We start from the raw sequence: 19,277 nt of genomic DNA, 5'->3' as shown, positions 1-19,277 counted from the left end.
GGCGACATATATAACCCAGATACATATGTAGACTGATTTAAAAGCATCTTGTTTCTTTAGAAGCATAAGCTCTTCTGCTTCTTCCTGAAAGAAGAGGGGTCTTCTTTCCGAAAAGAAAGAGGAAGGATGGGGATCCCTGGGTGGCTCAGGGGTTTAGTGCCTGCCTTTGGCCCAGGGCGCAATCCTGGAGTCCTGGGATGGAGTCCCACGTCAGGCTCCTGGCATGGAGCCTGCTTCTCCCTCCTCCTGTGTCTCTGCCCACCCCCATGTCTAAAATAAATAAATAAATAAATAAATAAATAAATAAATAAATAAATATTAAAAAAATAAAAGAAAGAGGAAGGAGAGGGGTCTTTCTAGCTCCTACATGCAGAGGTGCTATGAGCTCTGGATAGAATTTTGCCTGTCTCCCTTGTGACATTCCAGGTCCTTGGGGAATGGCTTGGGAAATTGGTGGATGAATTTTGATAGTTGGGTTGTTCTGGCAGATGAAAGCCTGGGATACATGCTCCTTGTGGGGTCAATTAGTCGTTCTGAAGAAGTTTGGTGTTTTCCTTAAGATGATGAGTCGAAGCTTCTCTGTGACATAACCACACATCACACTCGCAGAAACATCCCAGTAATATTAACTATGTAGCTCTTCTAATCTTTTCTTTTCCTGTTTAACAAATATTTATTGAACGTGAGAAGTGTGCATGCCTAGATCTGATCTCCAACTCTTATGATAGTCGAGATATTTATCTTTGATTCTTCCGGTTTTCTAAGGAATGGATGGCTCAGTAGACTTGACCGTACGTGCTGTGTTCCAAAGATCTACTCAGACCAGGACAGGCGCATGGGGGACCTGACGGAGGAGCACGTGCACCAGGCAGTGGTGTCTCCCAGACACACGTATTCACACCACAAAGGAAATGGCCCTTCCACGAGTGTATAGCACCGCTCCTTCCCATCTAACAGAGCTTGCTGAAACTTACGGCTGGACTGATGATCCCTTTTATACGTGCCCTACGTAGAGCTGGTTAATGATGACCATGAGCCGGTGCAGGACTCAAAGCTTTCAAAGCTTTACCTCTTTTCTCAGCACTCCTGATTTTATTTTATTTTTTATTTTTATTTTTATTTTTTTTGCACTCCTGATTTTATAAACAATGAGGCCCATCAACCCTATTCCTATCTAAATCTCCTCATAAACTTGCATATTGTGGGGCTTCATAGAGATCCAAACGTTTTAAATAAGACTTTGAAGCATCTCAGCGCAAGACCACCGGCTCAGGCCACCCTGACCTGGATGGCCAATGACTCAGAAAGCTGGCTCTTCTAATCTGGAAGAATGCATTTTGCAATATTGGCAAAGAGACCTGCCAGAGAAATGGTGGAAGGGGCGGCATCATTTTTCTTTTTCTTAGGATTGCAATGCATCCAGCTAAAATTCTATATTTTTAGCTACAGGTGGCCCTACAGTAGTTCTGGCTAATGAGATGAAAGTGGATGTGGTGGGGCGGGGCTTCCAGGAACGCTCTTTAAAAGAAGACAGGAAAAAAAAAAAAAAAGATGGAGGGAGGGGAATAAATTGGCATGTACCTTTGTCCTCTGTCCTTATCTTTTTTTTTTTTTCTGCTTGGAATGCTGATGCAATGCTGGAGGTGACACTGCCATCTTGTAGCCATGAGGTGATAATGAACTAAGGCTAGGCAAACAGAAAGCTAGACATAACAGCAAGTTCTAGATGGTGTTGTGCATTTGTCCTACAAGTCCTGACCTGCTTGCCGCTGGACTTTCTTACGCTAGAGAAAAAGACCCACTTAATTTGTTTAAGTTGATATTTTGGGAGTTTCTGTTACTTGCAGGCAAATGCAACATCTAACGGAATCAGAAGTATCTTCGATCTATCCCAGTGGTAGAGGTTTGACAGACCTAGTGATATTTTCTGCTACGTGACTTTGAGTATACTGCCTTACATACTCTACACACGACAATAATTCCTACCGCTCTATTGTTTTAAGGATTACTTGAAATAATGCATTTTAGCACAGTGCCCTGTATGTACTAAGAACCTAGCGGACAGTAGTACAGAACTGGAGTCGTCTCCCACTACAGATAGAAGGCACGTAGTCAGGTGCGAGAACTTTAAAAAATAGAGTAGAGGGACGCCTGGGTGGCTCAGCGGTTTAGCGCCGCCTTCAGCCCAGGGCATGATCCTGGAGTCCTGGGATCGAGTCCCATGTCGGGGTCCCTGCATCGAGCCTGCTTCTCCCTCTGCCTGTGTCTCTGCCTCTCTCTCTCGGTGTCTCTCAAGAATAAATAAATAAAATCTTCTAAAAAATAAATAAAAAATAGAGTAGAATCTGGCAGCATTGTGTCTTGGACACTTTGAACATTATATAACTTCTGGACTTCACTGTCATGTCAAATTCAAGGTCACCTGATGCCAAGTGGATTTGCCCAGGCCTAACCACAAACCATTATTGGGTCCCTCAGCCCCTTTCTATGGGATGATGCTCGCAGATCACTCTTGGGAAACCACCCCCACCCCACATACAGCCCCTTACAGAGCCAGACTGTTATAGGGAGAGAATAGGCTGTATGATTCGTGCCCCTGAGGCCATGTCCTTGGACTCAGCCGATTGCACCACAAGTTGACAAACAACCTGGAGGGACTCATTCTGCAGGCTGCCCAGAGGCCTAGCAAGGATCCTAGTGGGAAAGCTCTTCCCATGAGGTGCAGGTAGGAAAAACCAGCCTGCAGGCTGGTCACCCCCATAAGGAACCTCGGGCTGCCTGGCAAGCTGATTCTGGGTACTACATGGAGTTCCATGTACTCTCCTACCCCTTGAGATGACCATTTTGCATGTTCTTATCTCTCCTCAGAATTTCCCTTATCGTTCTCATCTGAGCATAGTACTGATCTGAGTGGGGAGGAGGGAACCATTTCATTCTCCCAGAACTGAATCTGCACCCTTTTTTCTGCCTTCCTTCCCGTTACCAGGGATGGACTGCACCTGCTCCTTGCAGGAGCCCGCCCTCACCTGGGCCCTGGGGACCCAGTCCCCTGGTCACCCTGCAACATGCCCCTAGAGCACCACTTTTCCTGCTGTCCTGCGTCATAACATCCAACTGTCCCTCTCTTCTGCATAGTTCTCTGTGAAAACATGTTTTGATCGTCTCATTTTAAAACAGCAGCAAATAAACGAACTCCAATAAAAAAATATACCAAAACAAAATCAAAACAATAAAAAAGTAAAAAAAGAAAAAAACAAAAAACAAAAAACAAAAAAACAGCAGCAGCAACAATCCCTTTCTTTGGCCTGAGTCTTGAGTCCCCTCCACCTCCCACTTGGCTTCTGTGCCTCTCCTCCTGCTCTGTCCTCACTGTTCCCATCCCCCCCCCCACCTCTTGTTCACCTTGAATTCACTCCAGTCGGATTTCTGTCCCCACCATTCCACTGAAACTGCTCTCATCACCTGATGACCTCTTTGTTGCCAAATCCAATTGCCAATTCTCAGTCCTCAGCTTATCCAAACTGCTGGTAACATCTCACATATATGATGACTCTCTTTTTGAAGAACGGTCTTCACTTAGTCTCTTCTCTATGGGAAATAGTAACGAATGCTTTTATAATATGATGTGGGATCAGTTTTGGCAAGGGCTTTTTTTCATTGACAGCTATATCCCCAGTATGCAGGACCGTGCCTGCCGCGTACAAGGCTCACAGTATATATTTGTTGTATGGATGAATTTAGATCAGGGTCAGCAAAGCAACAGCTCACAGGACGATTCCAGCCCACTGCCTGTTTTTGTAAATAAAGTTTTATTGGAACACAGCCATACTCGTTCATTTACAAATCGTCTAAGGCAGCTTTCACACTATGTCAGCAGAGTTGAGTAGTTGTGACAGAGACCGTATGGCTGGCAAAGCCAAAAGTATTTACTGTCTGGCCCTTTACAGAGAAAGCTTTCTGTTGCCTGATTTAGATGATTATTTTGACTTCCACTATGTGCTGTGAGTGTAAGACCATGACCACAGACGATCAAAGAGAAAATCCACATGGAGAGAAGATAGCAACCTTTCTCACCCATGAACACTATCAGAGTTTGTCTGTGGCCAGAGCCAAGAAGGATTCTCCATAGTAAATAATGAAGTGGTGGTGGAGGAGAGGGGAGGAGATGAATGGCAAAGAAAAAAGAAAATTGACCATTATTTATAAGAAATACATTCCCTGAGCAATTATTTTATACCCTGCACTTTGCATATTTTATGTCACTCACTCACATGATCCCAAGAGGCTGGTGCTTCTGTCTCCATTTTACAGATGAGGACACTAAAGCACATACAAATTCAGTGTTTTCTCTAAAAGTCACACAGAACTATCAGAAGGAGGGTATTGATGCCAGTAGCTGGGATGGACCCTGACCCAGGTAGCACCAATGATAGCTGCAAACACACACTTAAGACATGCTGGTGCTCTTCTCAGCCCAGCCCGTCACCTGGGGAAACTGAGGCATGGGAAGACTGAGTGACTAACCCAAGCTACAGGGCCCTAGTGAAGGGGTGGGCTGGGACTTGACTTGGTAGTCTGGATCTCGTCTCTGATCCTCAGCGCTTTATCATAATGCATAGCGGGCTCTCAATGAATATGTAGTGAGCTAATGGATGTGACCTGATCTCCTGAATCCCAGCCTAGTGCCTTTGCCACTGGTGCACAGATGCCGCCCCTTTGAGGCCAGTGCAGTGTTTTGCTTAAGGTAGAGCTGGTGTGGAGAGAGAACCATGGCCATCTACCTCATTTCCACAGAAATTTCTGGTATGTTTCAGGATTTACTCATTCTCTGTCTACATTTTTATCTCTCTTGGGACATTGCCCATTCCCTTGGGGGAAACTATGTTAATCGCTGATGATAACATCTGTCTTCAGACTTGTGAATCATTTGCAGAAATGCTTGTCAGGAGAGCACGGACAGAGCCTTCCAGTTTCAAGGAATTTTTGTACAAAAGTCATTCAGGTAGATCACTCACTCAAACTTGCCTACGAGTTTGAATTATGCAGCAAAACTTATTCCCTAGCTGACTGCTGTGCAAAGTATGGCTCTCCAATGGGAGGTGAAGGGTTTTCCCCAGGTGAAAGTTACTTACCCTGGAAAATGGGAATGGGTGTATTTCTTTCAAAATCAGATGAAATCATTATACATTTTATGCACACTTAGTCATCCCTCAAGACTAGGAGGGACATTCTTCGCCCATGAAGGCATGTTTTCAATTTTCTGGTTGTAGGGAAAGAAAAAGGTGGCATCTTATTCTGTCTTAGTCATTTTAGGCTCCCATAACCAAGTACCACAGTTTGGGTGGCTTAAACAATTGTTTCTCAGTTCTGGAGGCTGGGGATTCTGAGACTAAGGTGCTGGCCAGTTCTGTTTCTTTTTTAAGATTATATTCATTTATTCATGAAAGATATATATATATAGAGAGAGAGGCAGAGACTTAGGCAGAGGGAGAAGAAGGCTCCCCACAGGAGCCCAATGTGGGACTTGATCCCAGACCCCAGGATTAAGACCTGAGCTGAAGGCAGATGCTCAACCGCTGAGCCACCCAGGCGTCCCTGGCCAGTTTCATTTCTGATGAGAACTGTCTTCCTGACTTGGGGGTGGCTGCCTTCTTGCTATATCTTCATATGACCTCTCAAGTTCCTCGGTGCATGCGCTTGGAGAAAGAGATTGCTCTCCTCCCCTTCTCCTACTGATCCTTATTAGATTAAGATCCCATCCTTATGACTTCATAAGGTGTATTATGACTTCATTGGCTTTGCCTCCTAAAAACCCTATCTCCGAATATACTCACACTGGAGGGTAGAGATTCCACATATGAATTTGGGTGTGCACAGAAGCGAGTCCAAGGTACTCTCTCCCACTCCCCGAGCACCGTGCCATGTGATCTGATGACATGAAAGTTTGCGAGCTTTTGTGAGTACTGTTCACTCTGGTTTTTAGCCCAGGTAAAAACCTGGGCTTCCACATGGGGATACCATGACTTAGCATCAAGTCTTTGCACACATTGAGGAAAAACCATGTGAGTTGTGCAGCAGTTAGTCATTTTTCTGACTTTTCCATATGGCGGTAATAACAGTGGTTACCTTTTAACAATGGCTTAGAGGGCACCGGCTGCCATACTAGGCACTTTGTATCTCTAAGCATTTTATCTCTTAATCTTCTCAACATCTGGTGATGGACAGCAGTATTATTATTATTATTATTATTCCTATTCTATAGATAGGGAACTCAGGGTAGAGAAGCTGAGTAATTTGTCCACAGCATACAACTAGGAAACGACTTAGTCTGGATTTGAACCCAGTGCTGAATTCCAAGGCATTCTGATGCCTCTCTCTTGGTGAGGTCCTTTACGTTTCCATAGACTTTGGTCCACAATACCAGATTGATGGTTCAGCACAACCCTTGAAATTAATCTCTAGCTGACAAGAAAGGTCGTTCACTTTGGTCCACTTCTTTTGTTTTATTCAGATTTATCTTACTCACTTGTCTTCATTAGTCACACTTGAGGTAAAGGGATGCCTTCCTGAAAAGCATCTCATAACTTACAACATTTTGCTTTTCTTAGATATTTTTAAAGTTTCTGGGGTGAGGGGGAACTCTTCTGAAAAGAAACAGCAGAGGATCATGATGGTTTATTATTCTGTTAATTTATTTAACCGCTGTCTTCTCTCATCTATGCTGAGTGCATCCTAAGACAAGTTTATGGCTTTTGTTTTTTTAATGAAAATTTCCTCACTTTTCAGAAACCCAAAGGAAAGACTATCACAGAAAATGTTTTCTTTTTTCCTCTCAACTCTGTTTGCAAGTAATGTTTTGGTCATGATGAAAATCATTTTTTCAAAGGAGTCCAGCTGTTTGAGCGATCTGCATCAGAAGTTGGGAGAGCAACTGAAGAGTTGCATTTTCCTCTTTGAGAGTGAACAGGAGTGGAACACATGCAGCAAGAACCTTCCAGAGGAGCAGGGTTGGAGGTGAGAACATTTGAGCCAACTGATTCTCCCTTGTTGCTAGAATTAGGGCACTTACCTCTGTTTTTCCCTAAATGTTGACACTTTGAGAAGAATTTTCCAGCTTCCTGAGAGAAATTTTTTTTTTCCCCTAGAAAGATGAGTGTTTATCCTTTGCACTATATATTCAATTGGAAGGAAGTATTTCAAGGCGGAAATAAGCCCTTCAGTGACAAAGCAGCTTTTTTCAAAGCATCCAGGCTGACTCTTTGTCAGTGCCTATTAATTGTGTGCACTGTTTCTCAAACAGTTAACTCTCCTCCACTTCCCATTCCCCTTGAGAATGAGAGGATGGAAGGAAACTCATCAATACAAAATCATGTGGCAACAGCCACAACCATTCGGCTTGTTTAGAGGTGCTTATGCAGAGAGTAGCACGAGAAAACAAAGGGGAAGAGTATGTGAACTTCTAACCCTCATCCCCACATGCCACTGGGTTGGTGGGTGGCATGAGCAAGCGTTTAAGTTCCCCGAAGTGGGCGTTTTGATGGGGCCAAGTGACAAAGAACCAAAGAGGGTAAGAACTTGTGAGCAGCAAGTGGAAAACTACCCAAGTACGGTCCCACCCCGCCTACAAGTCACGTCACCTCGTTGAAGTGAGCATAGCTTGTGTGGTTTAGGCTCACTTCCCCACTATAGGGTCCTTCAATCCTTGGAGACTCAACTGCTCTGAGGGGACCCGCCCTTCTCACAGACTAGACTTTTTGTGAAACAGTGAGTTTTGTTGCCCAATCCCCTTCTCTGTTTCTTGTGTCCAAATGGAGTGACACTTTATCATTTTGGGGGGAGGACAGGCATTAGATAGAGGATATTAATTATTGCTAATTGACTCCTGACTGCAATTCTGCTTGCAGCGTTTATGAACCCCACGTGGTTCAATTAACACATTGAAAAGCGATGTCAGCTCAAAAGTGCCAGAGAAGAGAGCACTTCAATGGATCCCCATCTGTGGTGGTCCACATGGATCTGCTCAATGTGTACCTGGAGAGGGGCAGTAAATGTTCTGGAAAATAGTGTGAGAACATGGGGCATGCCAGGCAGTGGCTACATGAAGGAATCCCAGAAGGTTTTATCTTTGGGCTTACATGGTGGCTTTAGCATTTGGTGAAAATTTTCCGGGGATAGGGGATATGGGGATATGAGAAGCCAGGGAGGAGCAGAGGTCCCTTCTGCTCCTCCCTGGAAAAAAATGAATGTACATTGGCTGAGGATGGTTAATGCACTTGAATTGGTGGATTGTGTTTTTGCAGAACACGATTGAGGAAGGCAGCGAGTTTTTTTTTTTTTTTTCTTTCTGGAAAGCACAGTGGTTCTGGAGATGTAAGAGGTAGATTGAACTGCAGTTTCCTCTTACTGTGTGACCTTGGGCAAGAAACAGAATCTTTCTGAGTGTCTGCTAAAAGAGGACAATGACAATGACACCTGCCTGTCTGAAATGAGACAGTGGGTGAGACAGCACTTTGTCAAACACAGCATGACTATAAATAGGAGATGAATTCTTCATATGACTTGTAAATAATGTGATTGTCAATTCATTTACTGGTTCAATAAACATATAATGAACATCTACAAGGAGCTGGTGATATACAAGCAATAACAGATTCATTCCCTGCCCCCATAGTTTGCAGCTGATACTCCCAAGTCAACAGGAAAATATAGCGTGTTAAGTGCTGTGATGAGAAGCTAGAGACTGCATGGAAGCTCATAAAAATGGCACTTAACCTACGCTTGGAAAATTTCCAGAAGGCTTACTGGAGGAAGTGGGGTCCATGTGGAGCTTAAATGTTGTCTTCTCGGTAAGGACTCTCATAGTCACCTTCTTTAAAAACCTAACCCCTACTCTCTTGTACCCCCTAATCCCCCATCTTCTGTTTAATTTTTTTTATAGCACTTATCACCATCTGACACATTCTACAGTATTTGCTTATTTATGCTTCGTGTCTGATTCCCTCAATCAAAATATAAGCACATAAATTTAGGTTCTTTTCTCTTTTTTTCCCCCACTATATTCTCAGTGCTTAAAATAGCTCATGGCACATAGTAGGCACTCAATAGATATTTACTGAATGAATGAATAGGAAATGTTAAGTGTGATATGGACAGCCAAAAGGGCAGGAAACAATGTCCCAGGTGAGGAATACACACAAGCAAAGACCAAGATGCAAGTTACAGATGGTTTGGAGTCTTGGTCCATTCAGGCTGTTATAAAAGAATGTCATAAACTGGGTGGCTAGCAAAAAGCAGGCATTTATTTCTCACAGTTTTAGTGCCTGGAAGTCCAAGACCAAGGTGCTAGCACATTTGGTGAATGGCGAGTACCTGCTCTCTGGTTCATAGCTGGCTGTCTTCTTGTGGTGTCCTCGCATGGTGGCAGGAGCAGGGAGCTCTCTGAGGTCCCTTTTATAAGGGCACTAATCCCATCTATGAGGGCTCCAGTTTTATGACCTAATCATCTCCCAAAGGCCCCACCTCCAAACACCATCGCATTGGGAAATTAGGTATAAACATAAGAATTTGGCATTGGGGCAGGGGACACAAATATTCAGTCTAGGGCATCTGTTTGGGTTAGAATATTAACAGTATTGACATGTGAGGATGGAATATAAAGAGATGAGTCTAGGATTAGGTAGGGCCAGATTATAAAGGTCCTTGTAAGCCAAGTTAAAGAGTATGGAATTTGTTCAGAGGGTGATAAGGACAATAGAAGTACTTAATAAGAAAGTGTTGATAAAAGCTGGGGACAGGGAGACTATGAGAAATCTCTTATGATGGTCAGGGAGCAAGATAATGGTGACGTGAACAAGGACCATTGCAGTGCAGGGAGAGGTATTTGGGGGGCAGAACTGATAGGCCTCAATGGTTGGTTGGCAATGGGGAGTGTGGGAGAGGGAAGGCTCAGTGCTCAGGAATGGAGGCCCATTCAAGAGGCTTCATGCATGGTGGTGCCAGTTATGAGATGGGGAGACAATGGGAGGGTCAGGTTTCAGATGAACATGATGAGTTTTCAGGATGGGTCTTTCAACCAGATGAGAGAGAAAAGGAAGTTGCCAAAGCCCTTAGAGACACTGATGTTAGAAGGATGGACAGAGGAAGAGAAGACCAAGAAGTAATGTGAGAGACAGATTTCAGAGAGGTCCAAGGAAGACTGGGAATAGATGATGTCTCAAGGAGAGAAGGGACACTTCCAGGTCAAGTTAGATATGAAAGTGTTGTGGGTGTGAATTGTGTTCCCCCAACAATATGTTGAAGCTTTAACCCTCTGTGAATTGACCTTATTTGGAAGTAGAGTGTTTGTAGATGTAGGCAGGTTAAGATGAGGTCATACTTGATTTTAGAGTGGGCCCTGAACCAATGACTAGTGTTCTTTATGAGGGAAGTGTGTGCACCAAGAAACACAAGGAAAGTAGTATAAAGACAGAGGCAGAGATTGGGTTGATGCAGCTACTAGCCAAACCCCAAAAGTGCTGGCTACCACCAGAAGCTAGAAGAGGCAAAGAAGGATATTTTTCTGGAGGCTTCTGAGGAGGATGGCCCTGTTGACCCTTTGATTTTGGACTTCTAGCCTCCAGGACTGTGAGAGATTAAATTCCTATTGTTTTAAGACACCGGTAATTTGTGGCAATTTGTTACAGCAGCCCTAAGAAACTAATACAAGAAGGGAATGTGTCCACCAGATTTAGTGACAAGGAAGTCATGGGAAACCATGGTGAGAGCAGGTTTGGTATAACAGTAGGGGGGCTCTAGGTCTTAGGGTGCAGTAGAGCCACAGTGGGGAGTGGAGACTGAGCATAGGCAGCTCTTCCAAAAAATCTGGTAGGGAGGGAAGGAAAAGAGAGGGCAGTAGCTACAAGGTGTTCATGTGATTTTATTTTTATTATTATTTTTTTTAATTTTTATTTATTTATGATAGTCACAGAGAGAGAGATAGAGAGGCAGAGATACAGGCAGAGGGAGAAGCAGGCTCCATGCACCGGGAGCCTGACGTGGGATTCGATCCCGGGTCTCCAGGATCGCGCCCTGGGCCAAAGGCAGGCGCCAAACCGCTGCGCCACCCAGGGATCCCATTTTTTTTTTTAATTTTTTGATTTTATTTTTAATACAAGAATGTGATCATATTAAAGAGCTGATGGAAATGGTCATTAGAGAGGAAAACCTTTTGGGGTGTCTGGGTGGCTCAGTGGGTTAAGTGTCTGCCTTTGGCTCAGGTCATGATCCTGGGGCCATGTGGATTGAGTAGCAAGTTGGGCTCTGGGCTCATTGGGGAGCCTGCTTCTCCCTCTCCTCCCTGCTCATGCTCTCTCTCTGTTGCTATCTCTGTCTCTCTTTTTCAAATAAATAATTAAAAAATCTTTTAAAAAAAGAGAAGAAAATCTTTTCTGAAAATACAGGAAAGGGAAGAATTTGTTATGAGCAGGGTCTCTTAATGGGTTGGGTATGAGATCCAGAGTGGAGGGCTAGTGAGCTCAGTGAAAACATGGGTGGGTCTGGAGGTTTGGATGCAGGAAGCCAAGGTAATCTTCTGGGTAGCCCTCTTGGAGCCAGAGTGCAGGGCCATCCTTAGGGTAGGCAGGGGAAGGCCAATGGGAGATTTGAGAAGTGAAAACAGGCTGGCAACAGCCAATGGGCAGACCAAGAGGGCTGACAAGGTACACAGAGGATTGTTAAGCATCATAAAAACCCAGCAAGAAGTGGGGTGTAGCAGAGCTTGTGAATGCTTCTTCCACTCACCCCCTTTCCCTCCTAACTGAGCCCCTGTGTCAAGAACCCATCACTCAGGGAAGATGCTACTTCTCTCCTTCTGCATGAGGGTTAGGGTGATTACTGACAGCTCCTAGAACAAACCAGTCCAAGACTCCAGTGGCCTATTCCTTTACATCTTGTTCGATGCGTCAGAGGCTCTCCTCAAGGGCAGATTCAGGGATCCAGGGTCTTTCTACCTTGTGATGTTGCTACATCTATTGCTTGTAGAAGGGGAAGCAAGACAGTGGGTGATTGCACATGGGGCTCGGCTCAGCCCTTTGGCCCTCATCCCAGTGGCCGGAATCCAGTCATATGTCCCCAGCTAACAACAAGGGAAACTGGGAAATGTAGCCTTTCTGTGTGCCCAGATAGAAGAATGGAACTAGATGGGGCATAGCAAGTCTCTGCTAGAGCATGTGATGCCTGGAATTACGGCAGCCAACCTACAACCATGAGGGCTATTAATCTGACTTGTTGAAGATAAAAGAGGGAGAAGATGTAAGAAATTTGGGTCCTTGATGATGTCACAAAGAGGCCAATTTAACAGCTTGTGGCTGCACTTTCTCTAGATATTTTTCTAAATGAGAGATGACAAACTTTTCCTATTGTCAAAGGTTTTTGAATTGGTAATATGAGTTTTTTGTTACTTACAACCAAACAAAATCCCCATTCAGAAACCTTAAATTTAATTACATAGACAAGTTATTGCCCTTAGATTATTATAATTCATTTCAGGCAAACAGGTTAGAACATAACAAGCTGGCCTGGGTTTTAGGAAACTCACCTTAATCTTCTTTTTGCAGCCCCATTGGGAAATGAGAATCAAAATACTTTTTGTCTCAGAATTAGAGTAGGACTGAATATTTTTGCATGAAATTCACATTCTCTAAGAAACAATCAAGAATGTAACTATGCCAATTGGCATTTAAACAGTCTATCATTGACGTAAGGATGTGAGCTGCCTCACAACCTCTCTAAGAGACTCTATTCCCTCATTTATCAATTATTTATGTGTGACCTACTATGTGTGATTGATTCTATCTGCTAGCATTGTGTACTATTCACCAGTGATGTTTCTCTTATTTATTTTTATGCTCTCGTTACTTAGCAAACGGGATTTGAAAATTAGATGGCACATAAATAAATATTTGTTGAATAAAATTTGATCGGATTTTCCTGGTAGAGTTGAAAACACGTGGGTTTCCACTTCAGACAGTGCTGGAATGGAAGCTTGACTTTGGCCTAATTGGGTGACCTTGGGAAAGTTACTTAATCCATCTGAGCCTCAGATTCCTGTTTACTGGGGTTAAAAATCCACGAGAGAGAATACGTAAAATCTAGTTTATTGCCTGGCACAAAATAGGCACGTTGTAAATAGTCATTCTCCCCTTCTTCCTCTTGCACCTAGCATGATCAAGCCACTCTCTATTTCCAGCTGAATATTCTAGAAGCAAGTTTTATGATAAACATAATTAAGAAGGTGAATCTGCTGCCAGAAAATTATGTAAAGCATTTGTAAATTATTTTTGCATAGCCTATTTTGTATGATCATGGCAGGGTTTCCCGCTATTAGTACAGTAATTGAGAGCCAATGATCTTTTATTTTTAATGGCCATGTGCTCAGAGCATCTCCCAAGCACACAAATGCAAAGAAAAGTAACTTCTTTCCATTTTTCAGCCATATTTCTCTTTTATAGCTGAGTTAAAAGGTAGCTCAACGTCTATTCTCATGTTAACGTGGGCTTTGACCAACTGTCCTTTTTTTTGTTTGTTACTTCTCTCACAATTGACCCAGGCAGCAATTTTATGACAGGTTTAGACAGGAGAAATTTGTCAGTGCTTGCTGTGTAGGCAAGGCAAAGTGTAGCGTGTGCGTATTTTGTTTGAACCGAAGAGCACTACATGAGTCAGAAGCTCCGAGTTGGAGTCTCAGCTCTGAGACTTAGCTGCAGTGTGGCATTGGCCTTTCCTTTGCCTTGGCCTCACTTGGTTTCCTCTCCTGTAAAACTAGGATTTTAGACCAGATAATTCTGGAGGTCTCTCGAGCTCTAAATTCTGAGCTAGTGGTTACTTTCCTATTCCTTTCTCCTCTTCTTGATTTCTTATTTCAATATTCACTTCTTAAATAATTTAAAAGAAGAACAAAGGCAACCAATGCTCTATGATGTTTCTAAGGGGAGAAAAATGAAATAGCCTAAATGTCTAATAAGAAAGAAAAGGTTAGGGATCCCTGGGTGGCGCAGCGGTTTGGCGCCTGCCTTTGGCCCAGGGCGCGATCCTGGAGACCCAGGATCGAATCCCACATCAGGCTCCCGGTGCATGGAGCCTGCTTCTCCCTCTGCCTATGTCTCTGCCTCTCTCTCTCTCTCTCTGTGACTATCATAATTTAAAAAAAAAAAAAAAAAGAAAGAAAAGGTTAAGTGAATTATCTGGTGAAAAATCAACCATTCAGGGAAATATTATCATCCAATGATCAAAAGGGATGCTCATGAAGATCCTCTAACAAAATAGCAGCATGTTCTTGAATGAAAAAGGCAGAAGGTAAATGATCCCTTTGCCATAACAACAATGTAATAGATGTACAGGAATATGCACAAATCCTAGCAGGGAGTGCAAAAAGTGAAAACGGTTGATATGTAAAAAATATGGTTATTTTCTCACTTCCTGTGAGAGGAGGGAAGTGTTCAATATATTTGGGGTTTTCCATTGGGTGTCTTGTCTTATAAGTTTTTCTAAGCTAGACTAATGGCTTTGGGCACTGTAGATGCCTAGAAGAGGCTACAGGATAGCTCACCTCCCTCTTCTGTGGCCCAGCTCTTTTCATGCCAGGAAGCTTGTTCTAGTTGATAATGAGGGATGAAAATGTGTTCCCTACATAGACTGGGCTTTGCTTTTCTGTCCCTTGTCCTCCTCCTTCTTTTTTAAATCCTCCTCGTTGCTATCTACTTTCCCTCTACACTCTTTTCTATTGAAGAACAATTTAGATACAGTTAAATGCGCAGATCTAAAGTATACAGTTCCATGCACTTTGATAAGTGTGCACACTCAAGTAATCAACTAACTCTCCAGTCAAGGTATAGAACATTTTCATGTTCTCTGTGTCTCAAAGTTCTCTGTGTCTATTTCTAGTAAATTCCCTTGCTTCCCGGCAACAGCTTTTATGATTTCTATCAACATGGCTGGCCTGTTCTAGAACTTCATAAAATAGAATCATACAGATGTTCTCTTTCTTTTCTATTTTTTCTTTCTTTCTTTTTTTTTGTCTTGTTTCTTTCATTCAACAAACAGTTTTCAAGATCCATCCATGTTGTATCAGCAGCTCATCCTTTTCTGTTTCTAGGTGGTATAGTCCTGTGATAGACTGAGTAATGGCCTCAAACATATCCCCAAAACTCATGAATCTTATTTTATGTTACAGAAGAGACTTTGCAGGTGTGATTAGGCTAAGGAATCTTGAGATGGGAAGATTAGCTTGGATGATTCAAGTAGGTCTTACACCTAATCACAGGAAGAGGAAAAGGAGGGAGAATTACCTCCCGAGAGGGGAAGGCAACATGACTACAGAGGCACAGATCAAGGTGGTGCACTTTGAAGGGGCCACGAGCCAAGGAATATAGGAGGCCATTAGAGGCTGGGAAAGGCAAGGACACAGATTCTCTCCTGGAGGAGCCAGTGCTGCCCACAGCTTGACTTTAGCCCAGAAGGATTCAATACAGATTTCTGCTCTACAGAACTGTACAATGATAATTCATGCTGTTTTAAGCCACCACGTTTGTGGTAATTTGTTATAGTGACACAAGGAAACTTATATAATTCCAGTGTGTGGATATACCACAATTTGTTTATTCATTCATCTCTTGATGAATTTGGGGTGTTTGTTGCTTGGGACTATTTTAAATAAAGCTGCTAGGAACATTCTTATGTAAGTCTTTGTGTGGATGTATGTTTTATTTATCTTGGTTAAATATACCTAGGAATGGAATTGCTGGGGCATAGAGTAGCTGCCTGTTTAACTTTATAAGAAACTTCCAGTTTTCTCAAGTGATTGTACCATTTTACACCAATGAAGAATGAGACCTGATCCCCTTAAAACGAAGAAGAAAGCTAAAGTCATTCACCCCAAAATCTTTCACCCCAGATTATTGGTGGGTGCGATTTCTGAGTCCTTTCAGGATGGTTCCAGACCTCAATTGTATTTCCAGAGTCCTCAACATGAGCCCTAATGTAGATTTGTGCCTGTATTTTTTCTTTATTTTCTTTTCTTGAAAAGGAAATAGTTCACCTGCCTAATTGCCCCCATCCTAACTTTTCTCTTCCCTCTGTTCCTGTGCTCCCCATTAGCACGCACTGTACTTTCTCTGTGGGTGGGAGTCACAACCCCAGAGGCCTGGACAACCTGGGGAGCAGGAGCCAGCAAGTCTAGACCTCAGGGTCCTGAGAGGGACACAGGAAACAAGAACGCAGCATGCTGAATGCCTTTCCCATTGGGGCAGTCAACCATATTATTCTTCAGTTAATGGAATTTTCTTACTCTTGTAAGTAGAAAAACACCGGTAGCCCAGATACCGCCCACTACAGTAGTTGATAAAACACTCAAAGGAAGGGGATCAGGGAAGGAGAGGGAAAAACTGCTGGATCTGTTTCTGGGTTTTATCTGGGGATAGGGGGCTGTTTTGTTATTTTTTTTTCTTTGTTTTCTTCACCTAAGGAAAATGTGCCAGGGCCACTGCCAACCCTGATCCTTCTAGATTCCAGAAGCCTTCTGAGGTTAAGCTTGAGAACAAAGAGGTGGTTGTTTCCAGATGTGATCTTGGTGAGCCAACTTTTGACACTTGAAAGAGGATCTGGAATTTGGGGGTCAGCTAGTTTATCCTCCCACAATCTTCACATTTGTTCAGATCATGGATCTTTAAAAAATGGTTCATCAGCTTGCTAAAATACTTCTCTCATTTCTTTCCATTTATGATACCCATGTAGTGATATTTGTATAGCACATAAACTTCCACATACACACCTTCCATGTGAGCCCATGTTGTGTTCTAGCACACCTTCAGAACCAGTGAGTTTATATCTGTATACATCTTGGTCTGCTAGCTGTACTGAGATTGTTGGGAACTCAAGACCCTGGTTATCATTTATGACCCTTTAGGGGCCAAGAAGAGTCTTGTATAACATAAGTGGGGTGGACCCATCCTAAATGTTAGTCCTGGAGCTTGGAGATGGTCCTTTAGCAGTGACTGGTTATGATGCCAGGTTCAGCTAGATGTTGGCCTGGGAGACCTCTTTGTATATGGTGGTATAAGTCCTCTCCCTGCCCTGCAGTTGTAATAGCTTTGGAATGTGAGCCCAGCATGTGATATGGGCATGAGTTTGCACAGAAGTAAAGCCTCCATGGGAGGTGTGGTACATAGCATTGCAAAGGAAGGTATTTGGACAGGCTACCAGGCTTAATGCCAAGGGAGAGGTGGAACCACTCAGTAAACTCACCTTGGCATGGAAAGTGCTACACAGGGTTTTGATGAGACTTTCTACCCAGAGCATCTTCTCTATTGGATTCATAACAACATCAGCTATTTGTTGTGCCAGGCATATTAATACGTGCTCGACCTACACCTACCTCTTGTCTTTACCTTTTCACCCCACCTGGATGTTAGGTAGGGAAACAGTTGAGTGATTCCTTCTAGCTGCCTACATTCTCCTGTCTCCTTCCAATTTAGGCATCCTAAGAACCCGCATCCTGCGGTTCTGAAATGTGCAAGCAGTGAGGGGTATAAGCACATGCTTGTCCTCTTCAGGTTGAATGGAGTCATTTACTCTTGCTGAGTCCTCTTGTCCTCACCGTAAACCGGAGAATGTCACTCTCACCTCCTCCCAGGGTGGTGGTGAGGGGCAGAGGAGATCTTGGGAATGACAATGTTTGGTTGACTGTTGAGGCCATATACCCCTGGGTGATTATTGTTCTTGGTTGGGAGGGAAGACTCTTTTAGGCAGATTTTCCTTGACTTACAGTGAAGTTTCATCCTGATAAACACATCGTAAGTTGAAAATATCCAAAGTCAAAAATGCATGTAATACACCTAATCTACCAAACATCCTAGCTTAGCCCAGCCAGCTTACACTCAGAACACTTACATTAGCTCACAGTTGGCAAAGCCATCTAATACAAAGCCAATTTTATAATAAAGTGTTAGCTATTTCATGCAATTTTTGACTACTTGTGCTCAAAGTGAAAAATTAGTTGTTAGTGTATCAGTTGTTAACCCTTGTGATTGTGATCATGTGGCTTAATTGGGAGTGGCAGCTGCTATGGGCTAGCATCATGAGAGAGAATGGGCCCACATATTCTTAGTCTGGAAAAAGAGCAAAATTCAAAATTCAAAGTATAGTTTCTACTGAATGCATTTTGCTTTTGCACCATCATAAAGTCAGAAAAATCCTTAAGTTGAATCATCCTAACTCTGAGACTATCTGGACTTGTCTTTGGCAGAAAATGGCACCCAGTAAGGAAATTAGCACCCAGAGAGGCAGGTGGTACCCAGGGAGGAGATTAGTACTCAGGGAGGGGGGGTTGGTTACCTAGTCAGAAGGCAGATACCAGATGAAAAATGTGTTATTCAGAGAGGAGCATGATGCCCATGGGGAGGTTGTACCTGGTAGGGAGATTTAGGCCTTGAAGATGTTCATGGCCTGATTTAGTCTGTAAAGGGGTCCTAATGGCCAAGGTCAGATAAGATGCAAAGAGGCAGTTTGTGCAATTTTTTATTCCTATTTGTATTTAAATAAAGAGCAACAGCACGTCCTAAACCTTTAGTGCTCTGCCCACGATTAGGTGTTTTAGAACATCCATTTGTCTACAATAGTTTTAGATTTCTGCCCAAGGAACACTAGTTAAAATTAAAGTCAACATTACCGTGATCAAACTGATCTCATATTTCTCCTGCCTGGAAATACCTACAATTCCTTAAAACAATGTTTCAATTTACCACAAGTCCGGTGGCATTTTAAAGTGTAATAAAAAACCCACCCTCCTCTTCCTGCCTCCCACTCCTGGTGTTTTGGAGACAACAGCACACACACGGACTTTCAATCAAGGGGGTGCTGTTTGTCCCTTATTTTGTGCACCTCTATCTTTGCTGAAGCAGAGTGCTGTGATAAACCTACAGATGCTGGTGAGTCAGATTGGATCATGGGAAGGAAGTGGGCGAGTCATAGTTGAATGATTTTGCTGTGTGCTTTCATATCCACCTGACGTGTTCCAGAGCTTGAGTGAGAAGAATCATTAGGTCGGTTTGGATTTGGAGCCATTGATTCAGCCAGTAAGCTCCATGACCTGCCCTCCCTCCATGTGTCTGCATTTGCACCTGCAGCCAAGGTCACTATTTGGGAGGTACATCTCAGTCTGTTAAAATAGTGAACTGCTTTCATGCCGGTTGTCAAATAACCACTAGCTGGACACTTCAGAACCTCCCCCAAGGACCTGTGTCCAT

The 19,277-nt window shown here is 43.2% G+C and overlaps 1 pseudogene; it reads right to left on the bottom strand.

The window, feature by feature from the left end:
• Window positions 1–1,019: 1,019 nt before the first annotated feature.
• LOC121479298 lies at window positions 1,020–1,249 on the bottom strand (annotated as a pseudogene).
• Between the last annotated feature and the right edge of the window lie 18,028 nt (window positions 1,250–19,277).

The sequence above is a fragment of the Vulpes lagopus genome, chromosome 20 (genome assembly GCF_018345385.1).
Source record: "Vulpes lagopus strain Blue_001 chromosome 20, ASM1834538v1, whole genome shotgun sequence".
In the NCBI taxonomy this organism is placed as follows: domain Eukaryota; kingdom Metazoa; phylum Chordata; class Mammalia; order Carnivora; family Canidae; genus Vulpes; species Vulpes lagopus.
The sequence above is the reverse complement of the archived record's forward strand: the minus strand, read 5'-3'. Positions and strand labels throughout refer to the sequence as shown.